The 13230-nt window shown below is 36.8% G+C and overlaps 1 long non-coding RNA gene across 1 annotated transcript in view; it reads right to left on the bottom strand.

The window, feature by feature from the left end:
• LOC128312968 (uncharacterized) overlaps window positions 1–13230 on the bottom strand; it is a 305360-nt gene that overhangs the window by 21850 nt on the left and 270280 nt on the right. The gene's annotated exons all lie outside the window — the stretch shown is intronic.

Below are 13230 nucleotides of genomic sequence, written 5' to 3' on the forward strand. Positions count from 1 at the left end.
CAAATAAGGTATTTCAATGTTGAAAATTATAATTCAGACAATCTACTCTGAACTTACTTTCAGAAAAAAAAATTTAGATTACTCATTAAGTTCCCTAACTAGCGTAATAACAGAAGCTGTGTGGCCAAAACTACATAGGAATTCCTATAATTGAAGGGTATATCACAATAGGAAAAAGTACAAAAATGGGTCAATGGTAGCAAAGTTACAGAAATCTTGTGAGAATGTTTTGCGGTATTGAAGGTATCTTCTTATTAGAGAATAATTTTCAGATGCATCACCACTGTAGTACTTAATACTCAGGAAAAATAAAAATCAAATATTTTGGTGTTATAAGCTCTCTTCTGTGAACTAAAGAATGGTATCTCTGTGTGGCATCACATAATACCAAGTGGTTGTTGAATTTGGGATGTAAAGGATTTGGGGACATAAAAGAGGAAGCAATCGATTATAAAACCAAATTTAAAAGTATGGTTAGAGATCATCAAATTAAAACCCTGTCTAGTTTTTCGATTCCCTTTACTGGGCTATCTTTTGAGTTTTTAATATTCACCTTAAGTTAACAAAGATGAATATTAAAAACCCAACAGATATGTAAGAAGATTACAACATTTCTGCCAAGCAGTTGTCCCACTCTTGCTTGAAGATATCCAGCGATAGTCACTCAGCTATTTTGCAAAAGCAGTTCAGGTTTTCGCCTAAAAATGACTAATCTGTTCTCTCTACTCTTATAATAATAATGCTGAACACTATACTTAGTTACAAATCATCCTAACTATTATTTGGGATAAACTAACACAATTTCTTCAAGTTAAAGAAAGTTGAGAATCAGAGTTTAGAGCTCGAAGTTTACAAAAATCGTGTGAGAAGAGATTGAAATAAAACAAAAGTCCCCTTAAAGTAAATAATCTGTCAAATAAATATATCAAATGCCTACACGAAATGGTTTTGACAGGGATAAATATTTATAAATGAACATGTAAATATAAACATACATAGGATGATAAATATGGTGATATTTCCACTATCTTTTATGACATATCGCTGCCCCTATATTTACATTTAACTATTATACTGTCGTAGTATTTTTGTACTTTGAATTGTTTCTAATATTATTATTTAATTTCTATCTATCTTGTCACTTAAAACAATTATAATTTCTGTACAGTTGGGGCACCTGGGTGGCTCATTCAGTTAAGCACCTGACTCTTGATTTTGGCTCAAGTCATGATCTCACAGTTTGTGAGATCGAATCCTGCATCAGGCTCTGCGCTGACAGCAAGGAGCCTGCATGGGATTCTCTCTCTCTCTCTCTGTCTGGCCTCTCTCTCTCTCTCTCTCTCAAAATAAATAAATGAACATTAAAAAAAATTATTTGGAATAAAGTCATGTATCATGTGACTTTTGATTGCTCCTAATTCATAACATTGTGCAAGACAATCTCTGAAATTAAAAGGTGACTGACCTTGGAAAATCTTTTTTTTTTCTTTAAAATTTTACCTGTACTTATTTATTTTTTTAATATGAAATTTATTGTCAAATTGGTTTCCATACAACACCCAGTGTTCATCCCAACAGGTGCCCTCCTCAATGCCCATCACCCACTTTCCCCTCTCTCCTACCCCCATCAACCCTCAGTTTATCCTCAGTTTTTAAGAGTCTCTTATGGTTTGCCTCCCTCCCTCTCTAACGTATTTCCCCCCTCCCCCTCCCCCATGGTCTTCTGCTAAGTTTCTCAGGATCCACATAAGAGTGAAAACATATGGTATCTGTCTTTCTCTGTATGACTTATTTCACTTAGCATACCACTCTCCAGTTCCATCCATGTTGCTACAAAAGGCCATACTTAATTCTTTCTCATTGCCAAGTAGTATTCCATTGTATATATAAACCACTACTTCTTTATCCATTCATCAGTTGATGGACATTTAGGCTTTTAGATAATTTGCCTATTGTTGAAAGTACTGCTGTAAACATTGGGGTAAAGTGCCCCTATGCATCAGCACTCCTCTATCCTTTGGGTAAACTCCTAGCAGTGCTATTGCTGGGTCATAGGGTAGGTCTATTTTTAATTTTTTGAAGAACCTCCACACTATTTTCCAGAGCAGCTGCACCAGTTTGCATTCCCACCAACAGTGAAAGAGGGCTCCCATTTCTCCACATCCTCCCCAACATCTATAGTCTCCTGATTTGTTCATTTTGGCCACTCTGACTGGCGTGAGGTGATATCTGAGTGTGGTTTTGATTTGTATTTTCCTGATGAGAAGTGACGTTGAGCATCTTTTCATGTGCCTCTTGGCCATCTGGATGTCTTCTTTAGAGAAGTGTCTATTCATATTTTCTGCCCATTTCTTCACTGGATTATTTGTTTTTCAGGTGTGGCGTTTGGTGGGTTCTTTATAGATTTTGGATACTAGCCCTTTGTCTGATATGTCATTTGCAAATGTCTTTTCCCATTCTGTCGGTTGCCTTTTAGTTTTGTTGATGGTTTCCTTTGCAGTGCAGAAGCTTTTTATCTTCATGAGGTCCCAATAGTTCATTTTTGCTTTTAATTCCCTTGCCTTTGTAGATGTGTCAAGTAAGAAATTGCTGTGGCTGAAGTCAGAGAGGTTTTTTCCTGCTTTCTCCTCTAGGGTTTTGATAGTTTCCTATCTCACATTCATGCCCTTTATCCATTTTGAGTTTATTTTTGTGAATGGTGTGAGAAAGTGGTCTAGTTTCAACCTTCTGCATGTTGCTGTCCAGTTCTCCCAGCACAATTTGTTAAACAGACTGTCTTTTTTCCATTGGATATTCTTCCCTGCTTTGTCAAAGATTAGTTGGCCATACTTTTGTGGGTCCAATTCTGGAGTCTCTATTCTAGTCCATTGGTCTATGTGTCTGTCTTGATGATGACAGCTTTGTAGTAGAGGCTAAAGTCTGGGATTGTGATGCCTCCTACTTTGGTCTTCTTCTTCAATATTACTTTGGCTATTCGGGGTCTTTTGTGGTTCCATACAAATTTTAGGATTGCTTGTTCTAGCTTTGAGAAGAATGCTGGTGCAATTTTGATTGGGATTACATTGAATGTGTAGATTGCTTTGGGTAGTATTGACATTTTAACAATGTTTATTCTTCCAATCCATGAGCATGGAATGTTTTTCCATTTCTTTGTATCTTCTTCAATTTCCTTCATAAACTTTCTATAGTTTTCAGTATACAGATCTTTTACCTCTTTGGTTAGGTTTATTCCTAGGTATTTTATGATTCTTGGTGCAGTTGTGAATGGGATCGGTTTCTTGATTTGTCTTTCTGTTGCTTCACTATTAGTGCATAAGAATGCAACTGATTTCTGTACATTAATTTTGTATCCTGCGACTTTGCTTAATGTATCAGTTCTGGCAGACTTTTGGCGGAGTCTGTCGGGTTTTCCATGTATAATATCATGTCATGTGCAAAAAGTGAAAGCTTGACTTCATCTTTGCCAATTTTGATGCCTTTGATTTCCTTTTGTTGTCTGATTGCTGATGCTAGAACTTCCAACACTCTGTTAAACAACAGCGGTGAGAGTGGACACCCTATCATGTTCCTGATCACAGAGGGAAAGCTCTCAGTTTTTTCCCATTGAGGTTGATATTAGCTGCGGGCTTTTCAAAAATGGCTTTTATGATGTTTAAGTATGTTCCTTCTATCCCGACTTTCTCGAGGGTTTTTATTAAGAAAGGATCCTGAATTTTGTCAAATGCTTTTTCTGCATTGATTGACAGGATCATATGGTTCTTATCTTTTTTTTTTTTTTTTTTATTAATGTGATGTATTACACTGATTGATTTGTGAATGTTGAACCAGCCCTGCAGCCCAGGAATGAATCCCACTTGATCATGGTGAATAATTCTTTTTATATGCTGTTGAATTCGATTTACTAGTATCTTGTTGAGAATTTTTGCATCCATATTCATTAGGGATATTGGCCTGTAGTTCTCTTTTTTTGCTGGATCTCTGTCTGGTTTGGGAATCAAAGTAATGCTGGCTTCATAGAATGAGTCTGGAAGTTTTCCTTCCCTTTCTATTTTTTGGAACAGCTTGAGAAGGATAGGTATTATCTCTGCTTTAAATGTCCAGTAGAATTCCCCAGGGAAGCCATCTGCTCCTGGACTCTTATTTGTTGGGAGATTTTTTATAACTGATTCAATTTCTTTGCTGGTTATGGGTCTGTTCAAATTTTCTATTTATTCTTGTTTGAGTTTTGGAAGTGTGTGCATGCTTAGGAATTTGTCCATTTCTTCCAGGTTGTCCAGTTTGTTGGCACATAATTTTTCATAGTATTCCCTGATAATTGCTTGTATCTGAGGGATTGGTTATAATAATTCCATTTTCATACATGATTTTATCTATTTGGGTCATCTCCCTTTTCTTTTTGAGAAGCCTGGCTAGAGGTTTATCAACTTTGTTTATTTTTTCAAAAAACCAACTCTTGGTTTCATTGATCTGCTCTACAGTTTTTTTTTTTTAGATTCAATATTGTTTATTTCTGCTCTGATCTTTATTATTTGTCTTCTTCTATTGGGTTTGGGGTGTCTTTGCTGTTCTGCTTCTATTTCCTTTAGGTGTGTTGTTAGATTTTGTAGTTGGGATTTTTCTTGTTTCTTGAGATAGGCCTGGATGGCAATATACTTTCCTCTCAGGACTGCCTTCACTGCATCCCAAAGCGTTTGGATTGTTGTAGTTTCATTTTCATTTGTTTTCATATATTTCTAAACTTCTTCTCTAATTGCCTGGTTGACCCATTCATTCTTTAGTAGGGTGTTCTTTAACTTCCATGCTTTTGGAGGCTTTCTAGACTTTTTCCTATGGTTGATTTCAAGCTTCATAGCATTGTGGTCTGAAAGTGTGCATGGTATGATCTTAATTATTTTATACTTATTAAGGGCTGTTTTGTGACCCAGTATGTGATCTATCCTGGAGAATGTTCCATGTGCACTCGAGAAGAAAGTATATTCTGTTGCTTTGGGATGCAGAGTTCTAAATATATCTGTCAAGTCCATCTGATCCAATGTATCATTCAGGGCCCTTGTTTCTTTATTGATCCTGTGTCTACATGATCTATCCATTATTGTAAGTGGGGTATTAAAGTCCCCTGCAATTACCACATTCTTTTCAATAAGGTTGCTTATGTTTGTGATTAATTGTTTTATATATTTGGGGGCTCCTGTATTCGGTGCATAGACTATTCTAATTGTTAGCTCTTCCTGATGGATAGACCCCTGTAATTATTATATAATGCCCTTCTTCATTTCTTGTTACAACCTTTAATTTAAAGTCTAGTTTGTCTGATACAAGTATGACTACTCCAGCTTTCTTTTGACTTCCAGGAGCATGATAGTTCTCCATCCCCTTGCTTTCAATCTGAAGGTGTCCTCAGATCTAAAATGAGTCTCTTGTAGATAGCAAATAGGTGGGTCTTGTTTTTTTATCCATTCTGATACCCTATGTCTTTTGGTTGGCACATTTAGTCCATTTACATTCAGTGTTATTATAGAAAGATATGGGTTTAGAGTCATTGTGATGTCTGTAGGTTTCATGATTGTAGTGATGTCTTTGGTACTTTGTGGTCCTTTCAACACTTCACACACGGAGTCCCCCTTAGGATCTCTTGTAGGGCTGGTTTAGTGGTGATGAATTCCTTCAGTTTTTGTTTGTTTGGGAAGAACTTTATCTCTCCTTCTATTCTGAATGAAAGACTTGCTGGATAAGAGATTCTTGGCTGCATATTTTTTCTGTTCATCACATTGAAGATTTCCTGCCATTCCTTTCTGGCTTGCCAAGTTTCCGTAGATAGGTTTGCTATTACCCTTATGTGTCTAACTTTGTAAGTTAGGGCCTGTTTATCCCTAGCTACTTCAGAATTCTCTCTTCATCCTTGTATTTTGCCAGTTTCATTATGATATGTTGTGCAGAAGATCGATTCAAGTTACGTCTGAAGGGAGTTTCTGTGCCTCTTGGATTTCTTGGCTGTTTATAAACAGCCTGTTTCCTTCCCCAGATCAGGGGCATTCTCACCAATGATTTGTTCAAGTACACCTTCAGCCCCTTTCTCTCTCTTCTCCCTCTTCTGGAATTCCTATGATACAGATATTGTTCTGTTTGATTGCATCACTTAGTTCTCTAATTCTCCCCTCATACTTCTGGATGTTTTTATCTCTCTTTTTCTCAGCTTCCTCTTTTTCCACAATTTTATCTTCTAATTCACCTATTCTCTCCTCTGCCTCTTCAATCTGTGCTATGGCCATCTCCATTTTATTTTGCACCTCATTAATAGCATTTTTTTAAATTCCTCATGACTATTTTTAGCCCCTTGATCTCTGTAGCAATAGATTCTCTGCTATCCTCTATGCTTTTTTCAAGCCCAGTGATTAATTTTATGACTATTATTCTAAATTCTTTTTCTGTTATATTGCTTAAATCATTTTTGATCAATTTGTTAGCTATCTCTACTTCCTGGAGTTTCTTTTGAGGAAAATTCTTCCGTTTCATCATTTTGGGTAGTCCCTGTGGTTGCTTCAAACTGCAGGGCATTTCCCCTGTGCTTTAGGAGTAAGTTGTGTTGGTGGGCAGGGCCACAGTCAGACCCGATGTCTGCCCCCAGCCCACCGCTGGGGCCACAGTCAGACTGGTGTGTACCTTATCTTCCTCTCTCCCAGGGGCGGGACTCACTATGGAGTGGTGTGGCCCCTGTCTGGGCTGCTTGCACACTGCCAGGCTTGTGATGCTGCTTCAATGGGATCTGGCCAAGGGCCAGATTAGCCAGGGTGGATCTGCAAGGTGCACAGGGGCAGGAGGGGCAGTCTTAGCTTGCTTTGTCATTGGTGGTCCCCTGTGGGAGGGGCCCTGCAGCACCAGGAGAGAGGCAGGCCCATAGGAGGGATGGATCCACAGAAGCACAGTGTGGGGCATTTGCACGGTGCAAGCAAGTTCAGTGACAGGAACTTGTTCCCTTTAGAATTTCAGCTGGGGGATGGGAGAGGGAAATGGCACTTGCCAGCACCTTTGTTCCCTTCCAGGCTCTGTCTTCCGGGGCTCAACAGCTCTCCCTCCTGGCGTCCTCTTGCCCTCCTGGGTCTCTGAGACAGAGCTGTTGACTTTTAACATTCCAGATGTTAAGTCCCACTGGCTGTCAGAATTCACGGAGTCCGGCCCCTCTGCTTTTGCAAGCCAGACTTCAGGGGCTCTGCCTTGCCAAGCAGGCTGCCCCTCCACCTCCCCAGCTCCCTCCTGCCAGTCCGTGTAGTGCCCACTTCCTCTCTGCCCTTCCTACCCTCCTCCGTGGGCCTCTTCTCTACACTTGGCTCTGGAGAGTCTGTTCTGCTAGTCTTCCGGTGGTTTTCTGGGTTATTTAGGCAGATGTGGGTGGAATCTAAGTGATCAGCAGGACTAGGTGAGCCCCGCATCCTCCTATGCAGCCATCTTCCTTGTCTCAATGACCTTGGAAACTCTTAAGGGATTGAATGACCAATGATGGTAGGAAAGATACTGTAGAGAAATAAAGTTTCCTGGATTTTGAGTGTTCCTGTTGAAATCCCTAGCTTTCTGGGACATGGAAACACATGTGCTATATAAAGACAGAGACTGGTTTCACTTCCCTTAGAAGTACCTGTACACACCTTGGGAATTAGATCTGTAGCCATTATCTGGTTAATGGCTCTGATCCAAAAGGATCAGATAACAATTTACCTCTTCCTAAAAGGGCCAAATTCTTACAGCCTTGCTGGACAAAAGTTCTGGAGCACTAGGATACTATTTAAGTATTTATATGTCAAAATGGATAAAGTCCAGACTATAGAGACAGAACTTGGTTGTAAAAGCTAGAGAAGCCTGGGACTACCTGGCTCCTGGAGATAATGTTCATATCCCAGAGGCATGGAAATAGAATTCAGGCCCATTAATTTCAAGGGAGATTTGGTTAGAAAGAGAAGGAAACTGGAGGCTTCTTGCTTTATAAACAGAGAAGAATCATTTTTCTTTATCCCTTGCCTAGAGGGTGTCCAGCTGTGGGTGTAGGACAACTGACCTGGCTCTTATCATGTCACCCTACACAGAAGGACAAGGGCTAAGGGAAGCTGACACATGTAGTATTTAACTGTGAGGTGTTTAATACAAAATTCACCGTCGATACAGAACACCATCAGATGAATACATTTAGGGTAACATTAATAAAGGTGAATATTAAAAACCAACAGACAAATCAGAAAAACTACAAGAAGAGCATCACGCAAGATGTTTAAACTTAAAACATGGAAGCTTGTTTTTTCAAAAAGTGATTAAAACTACAAATACAGACATTTTATATGGGTAAATACCTCATATTTAATTCATCATTGTTCAAAATGTATATATTTCTGTATTTTTTTATATTTGTTGATGTCTTTTTATAATTTCATTAGGTCACTTCATTAGGCTGACATGGAAGAGTATAGAGACATGAGATAATACAATGATTAAATGATGTCCTCACTCTCATACTTCAGAACACTGAAATAAGTTCTGAAATATACAGAAGAAAATTGAAATCGATAACATTAAGGAAAAAGTTGTAAATAAAAATTAAATATATATTAGGGAAGAATTGTTACATCTAAATTAAAGCTGTAACACCTTAGAGGCATCTGAGTGGCTCAGTCAGTTAAGCCTGACTTAAGCCTCTGACTTCGGCTCAGGTCACGGTCTCACGGTCCGGGAGTTCGAGGATCGCATCACCGCATCATGTTCTATGCTTACAGCTCAGAGCCTGGAGCCCACTTCAGATTCTGTGTCTCCCTCTCTGTCTGTCCCTCCCCTGCTCACCCTCTCTCTCTCTCTCTCAAAACTAAATAAAAATTAAAAAAAAAAAAAAGCTATAACACCCTGTACTGTTATTTGCCCACAATTTAGTTCTGTGCTCCCAAATAATATCAGTAATAAAAAACACTTTCAACTGTAAGATTTACTTTATTGGTAATCTAAAAACTATACTGGATCCTCAAGAGAGACACATATTTTCTTTAGAACGAGGGTTGTACTAAGGAAGGAGACTATATAGTAAAGATCATACAGCATTTCTCTCTTCTCCGTGTTTAAAATTTATGAGTGCTTTCTTAATAACCATGGAAGACATAGAATGAAAAATTGAAAATGCACAGAAAACAAACACACAAATCAATGACTAAGAAGAGTTTAGATGTTAATAAGTTGTTTGAAGCACATAAAATTGAGTAATGGGATAGAGAATGTCTATGGAGCTGTCTACTGGCAAGCAAACTGGAGCTGCCTCTTATTTAGACAGAAAATTTGTATAGATGTTGGGAACTGAAAGAATTCCTGAGAAAGCATCCCCAGAATATGAGACTGTTTGTGCTGGTCTCAGCCTATCAAGAGTAATGCTTTCAGCTAGAAATATCTGGGGGCACTCACCTGGGCCCTGAAAATCTTCCTCCAGACATCTCCCCTTTTCCAAACCAGTGTTACTCCTGAACAGACCTTTGTGTTTCTTATGATGGTAAGATGCTTTTCAGCAACAGCCATCAGAAAACTTTGAAAAGATGAAGTTTAATATTTACAAGCCCTGGAAACTACACAGCTCACCTGGGGCCACCATAGGGTATGGCAGAAGAAGAGAGAGATCACACAGGCCAGGAGTTCTTGTTTTATTTGGGTCAAGGGTAGAGCCTAGGGTTTTGAGGACTCACTCTTTATTGCTGAAAGTAAAACACAAGAGCAGGAGCTTAAAGCACAGAGGAGAAAAAAGACAAGTGGCCGACAAGATCAGTTACTGAAATCAACCAAGATGTCTAAAACAAAGGAGCCTCAGGAATCAAAGCTGACTGCCAGGCTTATACTCTAATGACTTAGGAACTGTGAGTGAAGCTGGTGGTAAACAAGGAAGAAGCCAAGAAGAGAACTAGTTTTTGGAGAGAAGTAACAGACAGTGATGGCAAAGGTTTTTAGAGGCTGAAAAGATCAGGGCATTGGCTATCCAGTGGGTTTTGAAAATACAATGTATTTGATTATTTTGTAATAATGTTAAGGAAGATATGTGAGTTAAAATATTCTATTCAGATGAGTTGAACAGGAAAAATGTAGGTTTGGCAGGAAATTCTTTGTTCATCTACATCGTCCAGTGATACAGAAGCTTAGTTAATTGAAAAATACTTGGCGTTGTTAATTGTACTTTATTGATGCTTCCATGGCATAATCAGAGGTACACTGATGCTTTCATTCTGAGACAATCTTGGGGGTAGCTGTAACAGGGGCAGAACAAATTTACATGCAAACTTATTTTATCATGTGGAAAAAATAAATTCAGAGCATGTGGTTTAGCCTGGTTTTCACACTCAGTAAGTGGCTGATCTAGAATTCTAGCCTAACTGCTATCTTTCTAGGTCTAATGTTTTTTATACAATACAATGCCTATTGTTATTAAACATATCATTTTAGGACATTATCTTAATATAGTGCAATGTTTTCAAGAGGTCAATAAAGTGGCCTGATTAAGAGCTTGCAATCTGCCATGTATGATTTCCAGATGAGCTGTTAAATTAGCTATTTGACCTTGGAAACACTTGACCTCTGTTAAGGATTGGTTGCCTCACCTGTGAAAGTAGATGAGCAATATTTACCATATGGTATGACTTTAAGGTTGAAATGAGATGCCAGTATGCCACGCAAGACCATTCAAATCAAAATTTAGAAAGATAATGAAATAATAGTTATTTAATTAATAGTTATTTAAATAATAGCTATTTAATTCTAAATAGTTTATAACATCTTCTTTTTAAAAAATACTTAACAAAGTAATAGAATTTTAGAAGATCATTTCCAAATTCAAAACTTGGTCCCTAAGTATTGGTTATTTCAGCACTGACATTAAGAATATTATTGCAATCACAAGTTCTTCAGAAATGCATATTTTTAAAGAACAAATTCCAAGGCTGTTTTAATGAAATGTTTTTATAGACTGTTATTGAATAAATTTGGAATAATTATAATTCTTAAGATGTTTCCTTACTTATGAACCCAGAAACATTTGTTTTATGCCATAATTAAACAATAAAAGCTGAACTGTAACGATTTAAGTTCAAAGGTTATGCTCTGTATGGTAATTAAATTGCATTGGTTCAACATTCTGAACATGAATTGTAGCAACTAATGATATTATTTCTCTGCTCTGTATATTAGGTGATTATATAATAGATATCATTTATAACATATTATTTAGGGAATTCCTGTAATTTTATTTCCAGTCAGGATATTTGAGATAATTAAAAGTTTACCTGCATTCCAGAATAAAAGTAAGTGATGGCAGATGGGAATTAAGAGACTGCTTTTCTCTCAAAATGCAACCATTATCTCAATGAGAAGATGCTATGTCAATTGATGCTTTGATTGGTATAAAATTATAGCACATTTCCCAAACACCATAATAAACACTGAGTCAAGAAAATCAATTGTTTTTGAAATGCTGTTTGGAACAAATGCTCCAAGGTCATCTAAACAGGTAAATATGACTAGTGTGGGACACATAGATCATGAATTCTCAGTTTCTTAAGGTTACTGTATATACTTCAAGAAAGAAGTCCAGAAGAGTGATAATAAATCATCTCTTGGGATTATGTATTTCATATCTGTACAGAACACAATCAAACTGGTATAACAATATGAAGTAAAGCACATCACAATCTCTTGCATGCACACATGCAAAGATTTTCTAAGATCCATGATGTAACTGCCAAACCCCTCTATGTGTTCATCCATGTGACCTGATATCACATTGTTGCCACCACCCATCACTATTCCTTAATCATGAGATTGCTATTCAATCTTTGTTTTCCAGTGCTGTTACCATTTACCCTGCTCATGTAGTAGAATTGCTTTCCACTCTCAAAGGAAATGCAAATCATATCCTTGCATGTTTTTCAATACTTTCACCAGACATATGTCACAATCTTCTCCAAATTATTAACATTCTCCACTATGTTAATTCTATCTGTGCTTTAGTTGATTCAATAGCAGAAAAAAATAAGAATATTTGAAAACAGCCTAATGAAGGCCAAGAAAATCCCAGAATAATGTAGTAGAAAAAAAATGGTTCTCAGCATCAAATATACTCATCCTTTTGCAAGTTGTTTAGTCTTACAAACATCAGTAGTTATGTCTATAGAATATAAGAGTGATGATTTTTTAATAAAAGCTATTGTATGAAATCCACTAGTTCAGATCTACTCCACAATAAATATGTGATAAATGGTGATTCTCTGGCTTCTTTCCTCTTTTCCTCCACCCCCATGTTTTCCATGAGCTGAATGTAAGAGGAAGACCATTAGAAAACTAGAAGACTTTGGGAAAATTTAAGCAAAGAAGGAGTTTTGTTTGCTTTTGTTTGTTTGTAAAGACCTTAGATGCTTGTAAATTACATGAAGAGTTAAAGATGTGAATCAACAAATTATTAGTAACATCTGAGAGTATTTATATTCTTTCCTGTCCAATATATAAAAAAATGTTAAAATTAGTGGAGGGAAGAGATTAATTTTACTCATTAAAAAATATAATGCTTATTTTGAGATTTTATATATTTTGTTTTGTATCTACAAAATGATATTCTTTGAGAAAATTAAATAACTATGACCTATTACTCATATACACAAATAAATGAGGGGACTGTCTTCAAGAATGAATGATTTTCTAAAGAAGTTTCTTAAATAAAATTAGAGAAAGTTCTGTAGATCCCCATGTTATAATAATGACACTAGAGATGTAAGGTCAAAGGATAGGCACAATTTAGCTTAGCATTTAGTGACATTTGACTTCTGCTAACATGAGTTATCTCTTTCAATGTGGAATTGGAGTTCGACACAAAATAATTCACTTCACCATGTATAGTAACACTCTTTACTTAAAGAAATACAACTCAGTATCTAAAATTATATAGCCTTTTTACAACTATATCTTATGCTAACCTTTACTTAGTTGTGAAAAAGTAATGTTTACATCATAAAACTCATGATTACTATCAGATGCTTACATTTTATGACTTACCTTATAAAATAATTTTGCAGAACCCCAGCTATTGTAAATCACAAATAGCTCATGTATACTTAATAATATATTTATTTTGAAATTCAAAATAGCTTAATCTGATAAGCATAATACTAAAAGTGAAAGTAAAGTAAACCTTCAGTTACTTTTTCACTTTCAGGAAATTATACGGTATTTGGTAAA

The sequence above is a fragment of the Acinonyx jubatus genome, chromosome E4, assembly GCF_027475565.1.
Source record: "Acinonyx jubatus isolate Ajub_Pintada_27869175 chromosome E4, VMU_Ajub_asm_v1.0, whole genome shotgun sequence".
NCBI classification, from domain to species: Eukaryota; Metazoa; Chordata; class Mammalia; order Carnivora; family Felidae; genus Acinonyx; species Acinonyx jubatus.